Source organism: Oreochromis aureus, linkage group 14 (assembly GCF_013358895.1).
Source record: "Oreochromis aureus strain Israel breed Guangdong linkage group 14, ZZ_aureus, whole genome shotgun sequence".
NCBI lineage: Eukaryota > Metazoa > Chordata > Actinopteri > Cichliformes > Cichlidae > Oreochromis > Oreochromis aureus.
The window spans coordinates 4,144,106-4,166,831 of record NC_052955.1 but is presented as its reverse complement, the minus strand read 5'-3'; the positions used below and the strand labels follow the sequence as shown (position 1 = coordinate 4,166,831).

General features: G+C 39.6%; 1 protein-coding gene, 3 non-coding genes and 1 pseudogene across 4 annotated transcripts in view; all 5 read left to right on the top strand.

The window, feature by feature from the left end:
* The first annotated feature begins 1,962 nt into the window (after window positions 1-1,962).
* Window positions 1,963-22,726, top strand: part of aamdc (adipogenesis associated, Mth938 domain containing) — a 24,648-nt gene continuing 3,884 nt past the window's right edge. The window contains exon 1 of the mRNA XM_039622812.1: window positions 1,963-2,049. The gene's annotated coding sequence lies outside the window, so the exon portion shown is untranslated. The remainder of the gene's footprint in view (window positions 2,050-22,726) is intronic.
* Window positions 2,987-3,177, top strand: LOC116321836. Its single transcript, XR_004199581.1, has one exon. It is a non-coding gene; the product is annotated as a U2 spliceosomal RNA (small nuclear RNA).
* On the top strand, window positions 10,738-10,901 carry LOC116321828. The gene has a single exon (XR_004199575.2). It is a non-coding gene; the product is annotated as a U1 spliceosomal RNA (small nuclear RNA).
* On the top strand, window positions 12,130-12,293 carry LOC116321834. Its single transcript, XR_004199580.2, has one exon. It is a non-coding gene; the product is annotated as a U1 spliceosomal RNA (small nuclear RNA).
* LOC116321835 lies at window positions 12,862-13,048 on the top strand (annotated as a pseudogene).

The following is a 22,726-nucleotide window of genomic DNA, read 5'->3' as shown; positions in this document are numbered from 1 at the left end:
TATTTGAAACGTTATCTAAAAAAATAAATAATTAACACATTTTAAAAACAACAACAGAAAACCCCCCATCGACATCAGTGATCACCAGACAAGAGAAAAAGACTTTTACTGTTTGAAACTGAAACTACTACATGAACTTCATGGTTTTTCTAGTTTTGACTTTAAATTTCAGGGTGTAATTTGACATGACAAGTACAGTGGAGGAAACTTCTCCTTACTGCTCTCTAAAGGAGCCGCTGCAGCAAATCAGATGCCTTTTTAGGATCCTTTCTCTTTCCCTCCTGCCTGGCAGCTCCATCTTCAACATCCCGTTGTCCAGTATATCCACTCTTCCTTCCCTACACAAGTCCAAATCTTCTCAGCCTTGCCTCTCTCAAAATCATAATACTTTATTAACCCCATGTGGTTACATAATTTCTCTGATTGAATTATCTTCCTGTCCATCTTCAGCTCGACCTGTTTCTTTTTCATTGCCATTGTCTCCTGCCCAGGTATTTAGACTCATCCCCCTTATAATCTCTGCTCCTTTGATCTTCACCTACCCACCTGTCTCCATCTCATTCAAACACATGTAATCTGTCTTTCTTCTACTCTCTTTCAATGGCTCCCTAGTCTCACTACAGACTTTAGCCAGAATGCCACCACTTTAAAATTCAGCACACGTGTTGCTTGTTAGAACACCATTAGCGATTTTTTACATTTTCACCTAAATGGGGACTTGAACCCTGGACCATCATATTAAAAGGCTGATGCTGCCATCTGAGCTATTCAAGAACTGTGTTGGCTGAATACACCCCTTTATCCCAGTGCTTTAAACCTAAACCAAATACCTTAATTCAAGGCGGGGAGCAGGAGTGTTATGGCTAATGAAACAAAGCTTTTAGGTCAATTGAGGCTCTTTTGGATAAAAATCGTGGAGGTTTCTTTAATTAAATTTTCTTATAATCCATCACAATAATGGCAAAGTCTCTCAGTAGTGACTCTGCAAGTTAGCACAGGGTCAAGAGGGTCAACATTGCAGTGAAATGTGTTTGACAAGCAGAACACAAGCCTCTCAGCAGTGTAAAAAAACAGTACAGTACAGCAGTACAAATTTGAGCAGTGCAAGATTGAAAAGTGGCAATGAGTCCAGTATTGCACTAATGAGTATGAGTTTTTATTTTTTATTTTTATTTTATTTTAATACTGATAAAGTGAGTGAACAGTGCAAAGAGTAGAATATAGCTACTCGAGCAACCGTTAAGATAGTCGTCGTAGAAGTGAAAACCTAAGATTTATTTATTGTTCAGAATTTCTGACATTAATATCTAATAAATTTAGAGCAGCCGAGCATTACTTGTGAAGAGGCTTCATTAAGCATCCATATGCAGTCTTTTCTTTTGCTTTTTTAAATAAAAATTATGAATAAACTGTTTACATGACAGACATACTAACAGCTAGTATTGCTTATATGTAAGAACCGATGATATTTTATATAACATATACGGTGGTCCCTCGTTATAACGCGGCCCACCTTTCACGGCCTCGCTGTTGTTGTTTGATGTGTGTGTTTTTTTTTAAATATTTACAGCGCATTGTGTTCTGTGTCCTGATTGGCTGTAGACAATTGCCAATCGATCGTCTCCTGTCTCCTGTACAGTACAGAATGCGTTTAACTTCTCAAATTTACATAAATCTTCGATCGCTAGCAGTGTGAGTCTGAAGTCCTGTACTGTACTGAACTCTGAGGGTGTTTAAACAAGAGAGAAAAGTGTGAAAATGTTCATGCCTGTTTGAAATAAGTGCATAAAGGGTGTAGCGAGGGGTTTTTACAGCCTTAAAACATCTATGATAATTGTAAAAAATAAAGTTGGCTACTTAGCGGATTTCATCTATAGCGGGTTATTTTTAGAACTCCCGTGATAAACGAGGGACCACTGTATAGATTAAGCGTAACGTAACGACTGATGTCCAGTTTGCAAAGTCAAAATCAGGACTAGTGCGCATGCTCAAAGCCAGGTTAGCTTGACGCTACCTGAGCATCAATTAGCAGGTTGGAGGAGACTTTTAGTAAGTCAATTTCTACCTAATAACTTTATAATTTGTAAGTATTAGTTCATGTTGAGACCACTGTGTCGATGAAAAACGCCCTTTCAGTTTTTCGAGTAGTTTTTAAAAAGTTTGTTCATGTTGACTGACTCGCGGGTCTTCGTGGATATGTGGGGGTGAGGAGGTCTCAACTGCAGTCGCCATTTTGGTGATAATGACTTCTTCCTCACACCAGGCGCGTTTATCACTGCTTTCAGAATGTTTTTAGTATGTTTAATTCTCAGACAGATGGATTTACGGGAGACTTTTATTAAGTTTTTTGACTCAAAGTATGCGCTAACTTTATTTTGTCGCATGTTAGCGGTTAGGATGTTGTCAGACTTTGACTGGTGTCTGCTACTGTTGGTGCTCATGTTGACGGTGTTCTACAAGAAAAACTCGAGCCAGAAAAAAAAGAAAAAGATTTGCGTTAATATTTGCGGTTTGTCACCGAGTTTGTTCTAAATAGCGGAAGATGTAACATGAAAGGTGCAGTTAGACCTCCGCGCCACCAGAGACCGCTAGTGAAGTACGTTTTTTCTTAACTGGAAACGTAAAAACATTACCAGAAAGAGTTATTCCGTTTAATGAAGGTAAAAATAAAACTCATATTTAGCGTAATAAGTTTGAGTGTTGACATGAATGTAAATTAAATTAGGTTTATTTCTTGTTTTTTGCTTTTCTGCTTATTATTGGACTAAAGCGTACCACGTGTCTAGGAAGACAGAAGAATGTTTATTTGCTAACGCTAGCAGATTTAAATAACATACATCGACATTACACTGGTTATACGTTATCTGGTGGTCTCATGACTGCTATTTTATATGATGGCCAGAAATGGTGAGCGGTTTAGTTTCCGAACCGTGAGTGAGGGAGTCTGTGCGGGGAGTGACTCCGTCTGCTCCGAGGTATTCCTGCTATCGCTTCTCGGCCTTTTGGCTAAGATCAAGTGTAGTATCTGTTCTTATCAGTTTAATATCTGATACGTCCCCTACCCGGGGACCATATATTAAATTGATTTTTGGAACAGGGAGATGGAATAGGGGCTTGCTCCGTCCACTCCACGCATCGACCTGGTATTGCAGTATTTCCAGGAACGGTGCACCCCCCTGAACATGTGGAAAGTAATGAATGCTGAGCTTGTAGGCTAAAGCAGCAGTATTTGAAACCAGTCACAATTATTTGTGATAAAATACAGGTGATGAGAATGGATATACTATCTACTCTGCTACAACCGGCTTACATATTTGCCATGCTCGAATTAGTTAGAAAAGAAATGGTAAAATCAATTAGGGCTGGGCCATATCCAGGGTTCGTACGGGTGCTTGAAATCCTTGAAAATGCTTGAATTCTAATGTCGTCTTTTCAAGGTTTGAAAAGTGCTTGAATTTCAGATGTGGTGCTTAAAAGTGCTTGAAAATGTAACTGTATTTCATTCACAATAAATAGCTATCTGATTGAATTGTTTTCTTATCAGATAGAGAAATAAAATGAGACGCAAAATTTCCCCGCCTGGGCTGCCTTGCGTCTGTTTCAATATGGCTATGTTCACACTGCAGGTCTTAATGCTCAGTTCCGATTTTTTGATCAAATCCGATTTTTTTGTCTGCTTGTTCACACTACAAATAAAATTCGACAGCAAATGCGCTCTAGTGTGAACGCTCAAAGTGGCCCGCATGCGCGAAAGAAGATGTCACACACAACGCACTCTGTTTAAACCCAGACCAAACAGTATTGTTTGACTGATGGCCCTTAATATAAAGACTTCGGACTTTACGTTTCCCAATTTTTGCTTTAAGTTATTTTGTTATTTACATAATAATGTAAATACATTAAAAATGATCCTTATTGCTGTTTTAGAGGAACAGTGCTTCAAAGGATAGTTGCAGATTTCTGTCAGAATCTGCAGATTATACAGTATAAATAAAATGTTCACGTTGTCTTCCCAACAGTTTCACTAACATCTACACTGAATGGCCAGGAAACGTTCGCGATGTCTTCTCCGGCGCTGATAATTGGCATCTGTCTTGTGTCAGTGACGTAAAAGACGGATTTAATGCGACATGACCGTTCAAACAGCAGTCGCTTTCTAAAACATCGGATATGTATCGGATTCAGTACCACATACGAAAGTGACCCAGATCGGATTTGTGCTGTTCACACTGTCATACCATGATCGGATATGGGTCGCATAGGGTCAAAAAAATCGGATTTGATGCGCTTTCGCCTGCAGTGTGAACGTAGCCTTAGTGACCCGCCCTCCCTCGGACAGTCGGGGATGAGTGCGCTAACATACCTGTAGGTTGCTGTTTTAATGAGTGTTTGATGGAAAACAACAATGGCGGAGTTTGCGTTCTCCAGTTACGTGATAGGTGAGTCCTAGTAAATAATTTTCCAGTACCCATACCTTATACATGCTATTTTTTTTAAATTATGGTTATTATTTTGCTAGCTATCAAACTCGCTGGAGAAATGATTGAAATGCACTGAGTGTGATGCAGTATGGCAGCGCTATTACGGAATATGCTGTGAACTTAGCTAACATTACTTAGCAGTTAATTTACTCAAGTGAAAGCTTTAAACGTTAGCCCGATACATAACTAGCTAACTTAAGGCTTTCTGATTAACTCTCTGGGGTCGACGGAGCATGGCAGCGATGTAGAATGAGAAGGGTGAAAGCGGATCGTTGAATGACAGATGAACCAGAATTGGTTTGTAAAAATGGTGGAACTTCAGTGGCGTGGAACTGTGGAACTGGTTTGGCTTTCGTCCATCAGATACACACCAAAGCACAATTTTTGTTAGAGCGTGCAAGCGGGCCGTCGTTATTACCGTGTTTTTCGGAAAATAAGTCGCTCTTAAAATCCTTTGATTTTCTGAAAAATTGACAGTGCCCCTTATAATCCGGTGCGCCTTATGTATGAATTCTGGTTGTGCTTACTGACCTCAAACGGATTTTATGTGGTACACGGCACTCAAAAATCTGTCAAAAAATGTTTTAGTACAACTCTGATAAGCTACGAACCCGCACCGCTTGATGGAATGTCGGAGCATTACTGCTACCGTAGTCAGGAGCCTTGCGGAGTGATACTTACTGTGCTTCAACATAATATTACCGTATTGTGTGTGTATAACCTCTTTTTAAGTTTTGTGGATATTATACATGGTTATGCTCAGGATATGTCAGCCCATTTCCACCGTAAATGCCTTTTAGTTAAACTGTCAGCAAGGAATTTGCATAAAAAAACAGCTGCTTGTTTAAGTGAAAATACATTGATGGGGTTTTTTTGTTTTTGCACGAATAAAGTTGCGGAGTTGTAAAGTATCTTGTCTCACGTCAATTATATCGTTATTGCAAATTTTCAAGTATATATCGTGATAAATATTTTTGGCCATATTGCCCTGCCCTAAAGTCCATGTTTAGTTTCTTTTGGGGTGGTTATGAATATATTAAACTGGAAACTTTTTATCAGTAGCAGGGGTAGTGAACTTCCAGGCCTCGAGGGCCGGTGTCCTGCAGGTTTTAGGGTCAACACACCTGAATCAAAGGATTAGTTCATTACAAGGAGAATGTCAAGTCATGTTGAGGGGGTAATTTTAGCCATTTGAATCAGCTGTGTTGGATCAAGGACACATCTAAAACCTGCAGGACACCGGCCCTCGAGGCCTGGAGATGCCTACCCCTGGTCTATAGAGAATGACGGTAAAAGTTTTAAATTAAAATATTATTTGTCATATACACAGTAATGAAATGCTTGGGTTCGAGCTGCAGACGTAGCCACACCATTCTAGGCAGGTGGGAATCAAACTTGCAACTACCGCTCCAAAGGTGTGTAATCCTACCACAATACTATCAAGCTGCTGTATTAGTAGTATTCCACATATCCCTTAAAAGTTGTTTCTCAGATTTAGATTTTCTGTTCCTCTGAATTTTTTAATTACTCACCTTTGGCTGAAGATACCCCTGAAAACACTTCAAGTATATAATTAAATGGATGGAAAAAACACCAAGAATGTAAAGATACAAATATTATAAAGAAGCGTAAGATATTGTACAGGAAATTTGTTGAGAAGTTCAAAAAGCCCATGCTGACTATAACATCAGACATTTGGACTAGGGCACAGTTGAAAGATTTGGATAATGGGCTAAAAGACTTTAACTGGCTTATACTACATAAAAGACTTCCAGTGAGATCAACATTATATGACAGAGAATTACAGATATCCCCAGCAGTTCACCTCATTATCACTGTCATTAATCAGAAATGAGCTACAGTGACTCATTGACAATGTAAGGACAGAGATCTGTCAATATTAAAATATATTAGAAATCAGGGAAATACCTGAGCAGTGACCGTGGTCCACTTGATCCAGTGACTACAGTTCCATGCAGATTCCAGATACTGGGGTTTGTGACCCATCTTGACACAAATCCTGATAAGTGCAAACTTTTGTAGGCCTTCATATCTCTCCCAATATAATTTGAGGGGTTGTTGATATTATAATGATATGAACTGTGTGGCATGTGTGAGGAAGAATGCCAGGGTTATACTTCACAGCATCAGTAAACAACCGCGGGAGGGCGTAAGTAAACACCCATCTCCAGCCCTCCCTTTCCCAGTTTCTCCAAATAATGGGCAAGATGCTTGTCATGAAAGTGTTTTCGTTTCTCTGAGAGAGTTTGTGTACTCATAGTTGCCAGGAGACTGAAGAAGTCACTTGGTTGAGTGACGGAACGTTTCTCCCATTGAAAACGCTACGTTCAGATGGGAACAGAATCAACCTTTTGGGACATAGTTGCCATAGTTTACCTCACTTCATAATGTTTAGTAGGTTTTTCACTACATTTCAGGATTATTACATGTCTATAATGGCCAACAAGTTAATGTCACATGGTACACGGTTACTCTATCACTAAGTGAAGTGATAACTGGTTGCCTTGTCCTTCATTTCTGGTAATATAGCTTTCCATCTGTCCTTAATTGCATCCCAGCCCCCATTTTTTCATTTCAGAACTTTTTTTTCTTTTTTTTAATCTCAATTCACCCTAAAGAGTTCATATTCTGTTCAGTTACAGGATTCCTTAATTATCAAAGATATTAAAAATTACTATACAAACATACGTTAGAATATCTTCGTAGCTGACCAAAATGAGAAAATTAAATTGTGCTTTCAACAGAGTCCAAAGACATCTAGCATAGGGGGCAATCTCATAAATGATGGCTTGATGATGGATTCTCTTATCTTAAAAACTGTATTCTCTTGGACAATATTTGTTTAATGTTAGCCTGTGGGTATGTAATGTTGATTTTACCGTAAGTCTTTTATGCAATATAACCCAATTAAATACTTTTCACCTGCTATCCAAATCTTCATCTGTACCGTAGTTCAAATGTCAGATGGTATGGTCAGTAAAGGCACTTTTAACTTCTTGATCAAATTGTATACATCTCACATTTCATTAGGATTTTTATATCTTTACATTTTTTTTACTTCGTATTCTTCATATTTTTGGCATATTAGTAAGTAAGTAAGTAAGTAAGTAAAATTTATTTATATAGCACATTTCACAGATAAAAATCACAAAGTGCTTCACAATAAGATCAGACATACAAGTTAAAATTAATTAAAAGCCCGTTTGTATAAAATAAATGTCTTCAGCTGCTTTTAAAGGAGTCAGTAGAGTCTTTAATGGGACAATGGGAGGGAGTTCCACAGCCCTCGGTGCCAGTGCCTGAAAAGATTTCCCCACGTGTTTTAAACCTAGTAAAAGGGACCACCAGTAGCCTCTGACCTGAAGACCTAAGTGCTCGGGATGAAGCATGAGGTTTCAACAGGTCAGAATATACTGGGGCAGCTTCACCGTGCAGAGCTCTAAATACTTACAACTAAAATTTTAAAATGAACCCTAAAATTTACTGGCAACCAATGAAGAGAAGCCAAAACTGGAGTAATGTGAGACCTCTTGTTTGTACCAGTTAAAAAGTCTTGCCGCTGCATTCTGTACAGACTGAAGGCGATCCAGAGCTGATTTGTTGAGACACGAAAAGACCGTTACAATAATCCAAAGTCAAGAGATAAAAGCATGAATAATCATCTCAAGTTCTGCCTTTGACACCATGCAGTCTGAGTTTAGAAATGTTTCTTAAATGATAAAACAGTTCCGGACAAGTTGTTTAGAGTGTTTCTCAAGAGACATTGAACTGTCAAATATAACACCTAAGTTTCTGAGACTTTGAAATGAAGGGTCTAAAAACTGATATGCTGCTGAATTTCTGAGAGCATGTGATCAGGTGCAATAATCAAGGTTTCTGTTTTATCTGCATTTAACTGGAGGAAATTGTCATTTAACCATTGTTTGATTTCTGACAGACAATTATTTAAACAAGACAATTTATAAAACTCAGAAGCTTTGAAAGAACAGTATAACTGAATGTCATCAGCATAGAGATGATAAGAAACTACTCCTCCTCCTGAAGGAGTTGGAGCATCCATTACTGTAACGTTTGATAATTTGGCCTAGAGGGAGTATATACAGCAAAAGAGAATAGGACCTAAAACAGATCCTTGAGGTACCCCAGAAGGCAGAACTGACGTTTCAGACAACACATGATTGATACAGACAGTAAAGGATCTCTCAGACAGATCACATAAACCATTTCAAAACAACACCAGTAATCCCGAACAAATCCTTCAGCCTATTTATCATGATGCTGTGATCAACAGTATCAAAAGCAGATGAGATCCAACAGAACCAGAACGGTGTACTCTCCAGAGTCTGCTGCCATCAAAATGTCACTAGATACTTTAAGCAAAGCGGTTTCAGTGGAGTGCAATTTATGAAACCAGACTGGAAAATGTCCAGAACATTGTTCTTCTCCAAAAGTTGTTAAGTTGTTCTGCAACTGTTTTTTCCAAGATCTTTGACACCAATGGTAATTTTGATATTGGCCTGTAACTGCTTGGAAGAGATGGGTCCAAATTTGATTTCTTTAATATTGGTTCAACAATAGCTTGTTTTGTGCTGATAGCTGGGAACTGAGCCAGTATAAAGAGAAGTATTAATTATTTCCAGAATACAGGGGCCAATAGAGTCAAACACACTAATGAAAAATGATGGAGGAAGTACATCAAGGTGGCTTGAAGTCAGTTTCATCTGACCAAGCAGAGCACTGATGTCCTGTAAGGTAACAGGAGTAAAGAGGACCAGGTGTCAGAGGTAAGCAAGGTGTCAGTGCTTACCTTATTTCAGCCGTGGGTGAGCTGTTATCTCATTGTTATCTCATTTAATTGAGAAATGAAGTAGAATGGTGAGCCAAAATTTAAGAAACACCGGGTATTTGTGCATATGTCTTTCAGACAATAAAATGCACAAATTACTCTAATAAATTAGACCCAACTTTAATGGGACATATGGGATACTTTTACCACTGCCCTCGGTGCATTGATGAAGGATTTTCTTGTGTAAAAAATTAATGATTCCCCCCAAAAGAAACTAAACAAACACCTTGTCATTTGTTTCCTAACTGATTTATGCATAGGGAATGAGTAAATATGCCAAATGTAGCAGAGTGGGCAGTATCAACAATACTTTGCCCACAAATGAAGGATTTCAGGTTTTCCTTACCCCCAATTTCATATTTAACAACACTAGTCTTTTTTTTTTTTTTTTTTTTTTTTTTTTTACAGATTATATAAGGCATCACCTTCGGGGTTTCCAAAGGAGATACCCAAAACTTTCATAGGACCGGTACATCAAGTAAAGTCACAAATTTGATCTCTTTGGGTAGATCCCACCTACCTGCTTACTATGCTCATTGTGTCAGATTTGTAATTCTCATTAACAGCCTCCAACAAATCATACCTAGACCCAAAAAGTCATAATTCCTTTGTTAATCCATCTCTCGCTGGTACTTTCCTGTCTTTAGTAGATTTCGAAGAAAGGAACAGGTCATGTAAAGTAATATTAGTTTCTAAGCCTTTTTTAAAAAAAAAAATATCTGGTGGAACCTTTATGTCTAAAAAATTTCAAAAGCTACATCCTCCTCCTGAAGGAGTTGAGCACAGTGTGAAGGTGATGTTTCCAACACACTTTACGTCTCCCTTCATTGCCTGTAGTGTTCATCTCCTACACTGTAGGACCTACAGTGTGATTAAAATCCCATCATAAAAGTGAGCGTTCCCGCTCCAGGACAGTAGGGGGCAGCAGGAGTAGGAGAGTCAGCTGTCCAGCAGGAGGGGTCAAAAGAGCAGGAAGTGGTTGTACTGTTAGCAGAAAATGTGCTTTATGCTTTATGTGGTTTTTGTTTTTTGTGTAAACATCAGATGTAATTCAAACAGTTTTCAGCTGCAGTTTACTTTAACTTGGAGTTACTTGAGCTTCCCGTTGGTTTGTTGGTGGATTTAAGGTGCTTAAATAGATGAAATATTGTGATCTTTCAGTTAGCTTTTGTTGTGCAGATGCAGCAATGCATGATGGGAAGGTTTCTTGGTGTGTTTTAAACTAAATAACCTGATGTGGCTCTGTTGGAAGCTGCTTCGTGTGTATATAAATAGTGTGTAGTCCCAGCCTCCTGCAGGCTGTGTTTGTGCTGATAGTGGGATTGTGAGCACCGTGAGTGTGCAGGGTTTGTATGTGAAAGAGTCCCCCAAGTGCGAGATGAACAACTCATACTTACCTGGCAGGGGAGATACCATGATCAAGAAGGTGGTTCACCCAGGGCGAGGCTCAGCCATTGCACTCCGGTTGTGCTGACCCCTGCGAATTCCCCAAATGTGGGAATCTCGACTGCATAATTTCTGGTAGTGGGGGACTGCGTTCGCGCTCTCCCCTGATCACATGTTCAAAGAAAACAGAGGAACAGATACTTGGTGTTTATTAAGCCTCAGAAAATCTCTGAGTTATTTGAGGAAGATATTAGTGAAAGCTTTGTGTCTTTTCACTGAAGTCCTTTGTACACTGCAGAGCACATTGTCATCTCCAGAGTGTTAATCCACTTAACAAACAACAGTTTCTTATTTAATCCAGGACAGTCGTGTTAGGAAAATCATTTTTGTCCATGTGCAGAAAGACAGCCTGTTTTTTGTCTCTTTTCTTTCCTCTAATGGTTCCACAGCAGCCAGCGTGTGTGTTATGCAGATTGTGGAAGAGGACAGGGCTGGTATAACAGTTACCCAAAGTGTAGTCACCACCAAGCAAAGAAAAAGGTTTAAAGATCTATGACAGATGAGCAGCTCAGACCATAACTTATGTCGAACTCACTATTCCGTGTGTAAACAAAAAACTGTCATGTGTAACCCGGTGCCCAATCAGCTCGAACAAACCGTTTGTGTTCCCGCTTTGTGGGCTTGTCCCTCATATAATACTTCATGGCAGTTTTAGCCTTACATGCCACCATTCTCTAATGTGTGCAGATGTTTTTGAAAACTGAAAAAGAGCTTTGCAGGCAGCAAAATTTAGACGATAGAGTGGCAGTTCAGACTGATTAAGACAGAAAATCATCTCACTGCTTCTTGCTGTTGTTTACAGACAACGAAGCGCTTAGAATAAATGTGTGCAATAAACAGTGTTGTTCCTGCTCCGGGACAGTAGGGGGCAGCAGCAGGAGGACAGTGAACTATTCAGCAGCAGAGAACAAAGGAACAGGAAGTGGTTGTGCTGTTAGCAGAAAACGTGTGCTTTATGCGTCTTTTCTTTTTTTCTGAACATGAGACGTGAATCAAACAGTTTTCAGCTGCAGTTTGATTTCACTTGGAGTTATTTGAACTTCCTGTTGGTTTGTTGGTGGATTTAAGGAGGTTAAATGGATAATAAATTGTGATCTTTCAGTTAGCTTTTACTGTACAGATGCAGCAATGCATGATGGGAAAGACTCCCAGTATTTTATTCAAACTAAATAACCACCTAATGGGGCTTTGTTGGAAGCTCCTTCCTGTGTATATAAATAGTGTGTAGTCCCAGCCTCCTGCAGGCTGTGTTTGTGCTGATAGTGGGATTGTGAGCACCGTGAGTGTGCAGGGTTTGTATGTGAAAGAGTCCCCCAAGTGTGAGATGAACAACTCATACTTACCTGGCAGGGGAGATACCATGATCAAGAAGGTGGTTCACCCAGGGCGAGGCTCAGCCATTGCACTCCGGTTGTGCTGACCCCTGCGAATTCCCCAAATGTGGGAATCTCGACTGCATAATTTCTGGTAGTGGGGGACTGCGTTCGCGCTCTCCCCTGATCACGTGTTCAAAGGAAACAGACAAACACACAGATACTGACAGTAAGTGTTCTTCAAGTCTCAGAGGTTTTGTCTTTGTATGATTTAAGGAAAATAGGAGTCGAGACTTTTCTAGTACAGTTGAAAATTGTAGTTCCCTCTGATCTCCACTAGTGTGTGCTTTGGCTCAGGACAAACTAATTGAAAATCCCAGTTCTGACTCACCAGTTAACTTCCCCTGAGCTAAGCTCTCCCTAGTCACATATTCAAGGAAAAGAAAGAAACACAAAACACACAGATACACTGAATATTCATTAAGTGTCAGAGGTTTTTGTAAGTGCTTTTTATCTGGACTTTACTGTCAGTGATAGACTGTGTTCATGCTTCAAGCTGTGTGAGAGTGGTGGAGCTGAGTTAAGGTTAGTAAAACCCTAACACGTGTTTTTGTTAAATCTGTAGGCACTTTTATGGGGGGTCTACACCTCACATTAGTTATTAATTCACTCTGCTTTATTTTACAAACTGTACACGTAACAAATTATCTGTAGTCAGACCGATTTGCCGTCTATTACCTGTTGTTTTAACCTCCAAATTTCTTTGCTGGGTGTTTAATTTGGAGTGTGAAGAGTGCAATTAACCCTCCGCACCACCAGGGACTGCTAGTGAAACGCTGTGTTTCCTAACTGGTTGTGCTGACCCCTGCAAATTCCCCAAATGTGGGAATCTCGACTGCATAATTTCTGGTAGTGGGGGACTGCATTCGCGCTCTCCCCTGATCACATGTTTAAAGAAAAGAGAGGCTCTATATACTAATAGAGCCTCTCTTGGAGGGAAGTGTTCACGCTTTGTGCTAAAAAAAACCCCCAAAACATGTTGAATGAAAATTACCATTTTTAAAAAAAGAAGAAAAAAAAAAAAAGAACCTGTCCAATCAACAAACACATGAAATGTGCAGGCTACATGCACTGACAGTGTGTCATGATGGAGAGAGTGAAAGCACGAAATCCCAATATTGTGATGGAGTGAGTTAGGGCTGCTCAATTAATCGAATTTTAATCTAGATTACGATCTGGGCTTTCAACGATCATTAAAAGTGACTGAGCCGATTATTAGCACCTCCCTCGTGCTTTACTCTCGCGCTGCTCCGTGTGGCAAATCGAGCGCACCTTTCTGCGTTTCGAACACGTGTCACAACAATTAAGAAGACCCGAGGGAAGCTCGGAAAGCTAAGCAGAAGTTATTTGGAGAGGAGAGGATAATGGCTGCTGAAGAAAGAATGCTGTTGGTTGAAAAGAGGTAAAACGACTTCAGTGGTGTGGAAACATTATGGGTTCGCGGAGTCAGACGTGGATCAAGTAGACATAGTGTGGAAACTTTGCTATGGTGTCGTAGCTGCACCACAGAGCAACACTACAAATTTATTCAATCATTTGAAGACCGCTCACAAAGTGACATACGATCAAACAATGAAGGAACATAGAGAAAAACTCAACAACACCTGCTTCATCCTCACAGACCTCCATTCACGCTACCCTTTACAACGCGACTAAATATCCCACCAGCTCCCAGAGACACAAGGAGATAACAAACGCGGTAACGTTTTTCCTCGCCAAAGACCACTGCTCAATTAACACAGTGAACAACCAGTATTATGCAGTATTTTGAAGTTCACTAAACATAGATGTTTACATTTTTCAATTATTTTTTTATATTGCAAACATTTGCACTGTAATCAGTATTTGCACACTATTTTATATTATTTTTTGACAAACTTTAAAGCCATTATTCAATACATTGTTATTGTTAAATTAATATCGTCAAATAATCGAGATCTCAATTTCAGTGAAAATAATCGTGATTATCATTTCTGCCATAATCGAGCAGCCCTAGAGTGAGTATAGTATTATGATAATATCGTATTGTGGGGTGTTGCCAACCTCCAATATGTCCTCAGTACAAATTCAGAGAATATAAACAAAACTAAAATCCATTTAAAAAGATGCATAAGAAGTGCAGTAATGTCAGTGAAGGGGACTTTTGGCACTTCTTGATGCATGCTCAATCATTCAGGTAAGTAAATACCCAAAAGTTGATTCTGTTCATCTGGACGTAGCGTTTTCAGTGGGAGAAACGTTTCGTCACTCATCCAAGTGACTTCTTCAGTGTCAGCTGACTGCAGGTTTCCCCAATCTTATGAACAGTATATTTGCATAATCACTGAAGATAGCACCACTGAAGGAACAATGGGCTGGGAGGTCAGTTCCTTTATCATGATTATGCAAATTCTCAAGACCATTTAACAACAACCACTGATCAACGACCACTGATCAATGGCCATGAGTACCATGGGGAATGGCTGCAATCACAGCATTGTAAGATGGTGACAGATGTACCCTTAGGCCCCCTCCTCGATTCAGAGATGGTCTTTCCCTTTTCACGTAAATGGCCTCCTTGACTCCGTGCTCAAACCAGCGTTCTTCCCTGTCCAGGATGTGTACATCCTCATCATTGAAAGAGTGTCCACTGGCCTGTAGGTGTAAATAGACTGCAGAGTCCTGGTCTGACGAGGTAGCTCTTCTGTGTTGTGCCATCTACTTTGCCAGAGGGTGTTTGGTTACCCCGATGTATAAATCCTGGCAATTGTCCTGGCACTTAACAGCGTACACTATATTACTCTGTTTGTGTCAGGGGACCCAATCCTTGGGGTGGACCAATCTTTGACGCAGCTTGTTTTGGGGTTTAAAAGCCCCAGAGACTCTGTGTTTAGAAAACACAGCTATTTTCAGTCATTGTGCAAATGTACTGTTTATAAGGTTGGGGAAACCTGTAGTCAGCTGAGACTGAAGAAGTCACTTGGATGTAGGGCTGCCACAAACGATTATTTTGGTAGTCGACTAGTCACCGATTATTTTTGCGATTAGTTGACTAATCAGATCATGCATCCATTGGATGTAAAACGTACAGCTTATTTCACCAGCATGCATCTGCTCTTATATAACTATCATTAGCTTACAGATTTAAGTGTTTAAGGTATGTGCTAACTAAAATTAAAGACAAGATGATACGTTTATTAAATTTTAATGACATTTGTAGTTTGTTTGGTGGAGTTTAAAATACTCAGCCGTCTGCTCCTTGCTATCTAAAATATAACACGACACGGAGTATTTTCACAGAGCATCTCACACTTCTGATAATCAGTTGTCTGCTTGATGTTTATTCAGCTGTGTAAAAACTATAACTTTAATCAATCTCAGCCAACCCGATTTACTCAGGAACAAATAAAATACTAAAAACAGCCAAACAATATGATTTTTAAGTTATCTAAGTCAGTGGTCCCCAACCTTTTTTGTACACGGACCGGTTTATGCCCGACAATATTTTCACGGACCGGCCTTGAAGGTGTCGCGGATAAATACAACAAAAAGTAAAACTAGTACCGTATCAAAAAAAAAGAAGATTTATTCATAACACACGTGAAAAGACCCAGGAAAACCGAGTTAACGATAAAAACAATAACAAAATAACGCTGAAAACCGATAAAAACCCTGAAAACCATACATTTCACACCTGAGCCTCAACTCTCTCGACACAGTGCGGCCCGGTACCAAACGACTCACGGACCGGTACCGTCCGAGGTCCGGGGATTGGCGACCGCTGATCTAAGTGACTTATATATCGTGTTTAACCTGAGTAGCGAAGACGGCGGTGGGTTTGAAAACGTAGTCACTTTGTCCAGCATTTGCCGGAGTCCGGTGTTCTCACCAGCTCTAGTGAGCCGTCAACCCCAGCTAGCTATCGAGCTGGTGGGTAACAGACATCTCAGAAAACGTCGGAGCGCTTTTGAAAATATGTGATGTCTTGATAAACTGAGCAGATATTTGAAGTTTACACAGCTACATTCTCGCCTGAAAATATGTTAAACGTTTATCTTGTGATCCAGAAAGAATAATAAGAGTGATATTAAAACTAACTAGCTGCCGCCATTGTTGAAAAAATTGAGCAGGGCCGCGCTATGAATTCTGGGACACAGCTTCTTCTTCTTCCCATCCGTTTAACGGCAGCTGGCATCCTTGTACATGCAGTGCTGCCATCTTCTGTTTCAGTCCGTCATTACACTCTTAAATCCTACTACTTACTCCTGCGTCTTTTGGGATCTTACAAAGCTTCAAACGACGCGTCGACTATTAAATTAGTCGTCGACGATTTTAATAGTTGACGTAATCGTGACTAGTCGACTAATCGTGGCAGCCCTACTTGGATGAGTGACGAAATGTTTCTCCTACTGAAAACGCTACGTCCAGATGAACAAAATCAACTTTTGGGGACTTTTGGCACAGTTTACAGTGTATGCTGCTTTGATTCTTTGTTGGACTTTAAATAGCCAAAATTTCTCCACACTGTTGAATTCCACTGATCCTTCGTGCCAACAGTGACCCATCTTTGGAGCTTTAGCCTGTGTTGGTTCAGGTGTTGTGTTCATTCAAGATTCCATTATAATGTCATTTTGTCTTTATCTCACTCTCTGCATAAAGGTGTGTACAGTTGCAGCAGCCCAAACATTAGCATACGTGCTACTGCCAGCTGTTCCTCCTACACCCTGCATCAACTCAACTGACTTGAATCTAACTCTGTTCAAGTCACACGATTGGTTTGGTGTGGTGTTATTCAGTTCAGTTCTATTCAGTTGAATTTTATTTATATAGCACCAAATCACAACAGTAGTTGCCTCAAGATGCTTTATTTGTTGGCTAGTTAGTGGCATCACTCAATGAGTCTTTGGAGCATCTGCCTCACAAAAACCCAAAGCCGCTATTTTTGAAACCTGGCACTGAGGATCATGGATGAACAGAAACATCATCTTGGCCCCTGAGTCTGACAAAAAGCTGTAGACTCTAGGTGGGCTTAACCAGGCCAGTGGGTTTTGTGTTAAACACACCCGCAAGGGAATGCACAAAGACTAGGGTTGTGAGAGAGACAGTTGGTGCCAGTCAACCAGAGAATATAGAGTATACCGGTAGTAGTGTGTTAAAGCCTTGCAGCCAGTTCTAAATCTTAATGCCCCATGATAGACAGGATCCAACAGATGAAGAGAGTGAGCAGGGGCATTCAAATTATGTCACTGTAATCCAGGACTGGTAAAAAAATTGGCACCAACAAGCCTTTTCCTTGCTGTGAAAGAGAAACATGATCTGTTCCTGGAAAAAGAACCCCAACTTTAGCCTCAGGGTTTGGCTTAGAGCAGCCAACCCCAACCTTCTTTGCACCACAGACTGGTTTATGGCCGACAATGTTTTCACGGACCGGCCTTTAACCCTCTGTGGTCGACGGGCGCGCCTGCGCGTCAAAATCACATGACCCATTTAAGACGGCACAGCAACAAGATGCAGCGACCCAGAGCTTTTGTATCACCTTGTGTCGAAATTGCGGACTTCAAACTATATACCAGTTTTTAAATCATGTTGATAGGCCACGTAAAACCAGAGTTATGATTAAAAATAAACGTTATGTTTTTTCTGAATAAAACAGTGGCGTTTACAGAGGGAAGAAGCGGTAAAAACAGCGTTTTCTACAGACAGCAAAACTCCGCTTGCAAGTAAAAAAGAAAAAACACCCTTTCCTTCCCTATTGGTGTTAAAGTGTACCATGTCAACCAATTAAAAAATTATATGGCAACATGTGGCATTTGGTTGTTAAGGAAGAGGGGGAAGTTTTAGGAGTGGCGTTTTGCTTCAACATAGTTCATTGACCCCGAATTTTGCTGATTAGTTTAACAGAAAGCGGGCGAACGAAAGAACGAGAGAGAGCGAGTTTTCATATGTGAGACATTAGTGACACTAAGGTCAATTATGGTGTTCCACAGGGTTCAGTGCTAGGACCAATTCTATTTACATTATACATGCTTCCCCTAGGCAACATCATTAGAAGACATAGCATAAATTTTCACTGCTATGCAGATGACACGCAGCTCTATCTATCCATGAAGCCAGGTAACACACACCAATTAGTTAAACTGCAGGAATGTCTTAAAGACATAAAGACCTGGATGGCCGCTAACTTTCTGCTTCTTAATTCAGATAAAACTGAGGTTATTGTACTCGGCCCTGAAAATCTTAGAAATATGGTATCTAAGCAGATTCTTACTCTGGATGGCATTACCTTGGCCTCCAGTAACACTGTGAGAAACCTTGAGTCATTTTTGACCAGGACATGTCCTTCAATGCACATATTAAACAAATATGTAAGACTGCTTTCTTCCATTTGCGCAACATCTCTAAAATTAGAAATATCCTGTCTCAGAGTGATGCTGAAAAACTAGTTCATGCATTTATTACTTCCAGGCTGGACTACTGTAATTCACTATTATCAGGAAGTCCTAAAAAATTCGCTGAGAAGCCTTCAGCTAATCCAAAATGCTGCAGCAAGAGTACTGACAGGGACTAGAAAGAGAGAGACATATTTCTCCTGTTTTGGCTTCCCTTCATTGGCTTCCTGTTAAATCCAGAATTGATTTCAAAATCCTGCTCCTCACATATCAAGGTCTTAAATAATCAGGCCCCATCTTATCTTAATGACCTCCTAGTACCATATCACCCTATTAGAGCACTTGTTCAAGCTCTTGCACTGCAGGCCTACTTGTTGTTCCTAGAGTATTTAAAAGTAGAATGGGAGGCAGAGCCTTCAGTTTTTAGTGGCATCCCCTCTTCTGTGGAACCAACTTCCAGTTTGGATTCATGGAGACAGACACTATCTCTACTTTCAAGATTAGGCTTAAAAGTGGGTTTCCTTTTAAACACACCCGCTAAAATGCATATAGTTAGGGTTGGACCAGGTGACCCTGAATCCTCCCTTAGTTATGCTGCAATAGACGTCTTAATGCTGCATGGGGATCCCCATGATGCATTGAGTTTTTTCCTTCCAGTCACCTTTCTCACTCACTATGTGCTAATAGACCTCTCTGCATCGAATCATATCTGTTATTAATCTCTGTCTCTCTTCCACAGCATGTCTTTCATCCTGTTTTCCTTCTTTCACCCCAACCGTGGTCGCAGCAGATGGCAAAAATCCTGACCCATGAGCCTGGTTCTGCCGGAGGTTTCTTCCTGTTAAAGGGACTTTTCCTTCCCACTGTCGCCAAAGTGCTTTGCTCATAGGGGTCATATGATTGTTGGGTTTTTTTCTGTATTTATTATTGTGCTATCTACTGTACAATATAAAAGCGCCTTGAGGCGACTTTTCCTTCCCTATTGGTGTTAAAGTGTGATTTGGCAACATGTGGCATTTGCTATATAAATAAAATTTAGAATTGAATTGAATTGAATTGAGTTTAGCGTGTTTGGAGGCTGTAGTTAGTGTGTAGTGTAGTCGTTGTTTTGTTTTGTTTTGTATGTCAGTTATACTAGTGAATGTTACAGTTGGTGCAAGAAAGCCACCACAGACAGACTGCAATTTAAACCTTGTCTTCAGCTGGAAAACGTGATTAGTGATACACCTCCTGCTTTCAGACCTGCAGGGTTTAGGCCTGTGGTATTCTCCTATGTCTTATAGTGGACAGAAATTATTTTTTGGAGTTGCACAAATAATTTGTGTGTCTTCTTATTTGATGCAGAACACCTGATTGTTCTGTAAATAGTTTTAAATGGTTATATTAAAAAATGCCTGAGACCTTGGCTGCATTTTTAGGTAAATAGTACTATATAACTTTGTTGTTTGCAAAACTTGTGCATAATTTTTTAAAAATGTACAATTTCTATTTGCATTTCAAGTTGTGAAAATGATTCGTTAAACATGTTTGTGGTTTTTACAGTAAAAACTTTTTTCTACTCGGATTTTATGTTTTTTGTCTGAATTTAGATCAATTCTGTTAATACAGTATGCCAAAATGAAAAAATAACTCCAAATTCAGATATTTGTGGTTGTGCTGAAAATAATGATACCAAACAAGGCAAGATGAACAGTTTTTAAAGGTGAAATATAGAGGTCAAATCAAAAGTACCGTAAATCCCGGACTACAGAGCGCACCTGATTAAAAGCTGCATGGTGTAATTGTAGAAAGAAAATCAAATTTGTACTTGTACAGGCCCCACCGGATTTTACGCCGTTTCACTTGTAATATGAGATATTTACACAGAAATATTACACGTGAGGATTTTTAACGTTTAATTTAATCCGTAAGGTAACATAAACGTTATGGTAACATACAAAAATACATACTGCAAATGCTTTCTTTCCTCGAACAGCGCCTGTAACGCGGCTAGCTTTAAGTATACGTATGTATCGGTAACACACAAATTACGTTGCTTATGGTTTTTTTTACGGAACAGTGCACAAACAACATTACAACGTCTCTTAACAACCGATAAAAATATAGACCGTATATATACTACTTATCAATTTGATTGGTCTACTGTTACCAAGCAAAATGTTTTTGGCCGCATGAAAAAAAAAATGCATTAGCCGCACATCAGTATAAGCCGCAGTGTTCACAGTGTGGGAAAAAAGTAGCGGCTTATGACCCGAAAACTACGGTAGTCAAATGGCCAATTATACCCTGGACCCCAGAGGGTTAAGGTGCGTGGATAAATACAACAAAATAAAACCAATACTGGTACCACAAAAAAAGAGATTTACTCATAACACATGGGAAAAGACCCAGGTAAGCTGAGTTAACGATAAAAACAATAAAAAAGTAACGATAAAAACCCTGAAAACCATAAATTTCACACCCGAGCCTCAACTCTCGCAGCCCAGTACCAAACGACTCGGCCTGGGGTTGGGGACGGCTGGCTCAAAAGAAAGCTTTTCATCATTCTCAATATCTAGGTATTTGTACTGTTCTTTTACTTTTTAGTATTATATCACTGCCATGTTTTAAATCTACTTCTTGTAACAAACATATGTCAAAAACAAATGTTGCCAGGTAAGAAGAAACTACCGCTATCTTTGTTGGGTTTTGTGATCCCCTGACATTCATGGTCATGATTTTAAAATCTGCCATGTATCTGAAGGATTATGTGGTTTCTGGGGTTTTTTGTTTGTGTTTTTTTTTTTACCAGCTTCTCCTTTATCAATGAGTAACATAAAGGGGTGGTGCTGCGTGCTGAGGAACATCTGTGAGAAAAGGGTGAGAAATATTGATCCCTCTAGCACCTTCTCTTTATTTTGTATTTGTCATTTCCTGTGGAGAGGGAAATGTTACTTGGGGGAGAATTTGTTGTATTTCCAGATGACCGGCCAATAGTTACATTACTAGCAATGTCTTCATCCAATGGAGGAAACCCACTGACAGTCTGATTTTTGTCTGGCACAGCTCTTCTAAAGAATTGAGAGGTCTAGAAAACGGCCTATGTTACCGTTACGGTTAACAGCTGAATTTTCCTGTTTGAGTGCAGCTAGCTAAACAGCTAAACATGTTTTTTAAGACTTGAACTTTAAGCACTTATTTCTTAAATCCATCTTCAGACAGTGTTACATCTATCTCACGTTCTGAGAGCAGGGCTCAGTGGTGTAAATTAACCTGTATATGTGTAGCATTTCAAGTCCCCTTTAAGGTCATCCATTTTTTTTTCATATGGTTTAATGGGTTTTCTGTTAATGTTTGCTCAAGATTCCTGGAAACCAGTTCAAAGACCTCCCCACACCATCAACCAGTCTCTGAGATGGTTGCCCGTCTTTGACCCTGACTCTGGCTGAGGTTCCTTCCCGTTAAAAGGGAGTTTTTTCTTCCTACTGTAGCCAAATTCTTGTTGGGCTTTTCTCTTTACCTTACAATATAAAGTATAATAATAATAAGTTTCAAGTCACCCAAGGACACTTTACAATAGGAAGACACATAGTAAAACAATATAAGAACATGTGTGATTGTTGTTTGAACAGATGAGTTTGGTGTAATATAAATAAAACCAATGTTAATGTGTTCAAATCTGTTAATCCGTTTGATTTATTTCAAGAAGTGAAATATTTCAGTACAAATTAGTGTTGTGTGTGTTTGTGTTTTGTACAGTTTTTTGTACAGTACACAACATGAAACGAGTTCTGCTACCAGAGGACTGTCTGTCCTTGTTATTTTTGATGGTTTGTGTCTTGCAGAGGTTGCTGGAACTCGATTTGTTCTTCAGAGCAGACCGACAGCGGTTATATTTGCAGGTTTGTGACCCGAGTGTTCTCCCACAGACACTGCTACGGGTTTAAAGAGTAAAACTTTGGCCTGTAGATGAAGTAGAAGTTCACAGGCGACCATTTATCGTACACAAAACGTATTTAAACTTGATTATATTATCAGCGTCCCCTCTTTTCAGTCATTACCGGATGCAACTATTGCTGCTGTACTCTGCTTAGTTAGCTCAGGTGAAGGAAAATCGCGTTACAAATGTTTAATTTCTTTGGTGACTTTTCAGATTTAAACGTGTCATTTTTGTGTTTTCTTTAAAAGTGAATTATTTAAATGAATTACAAC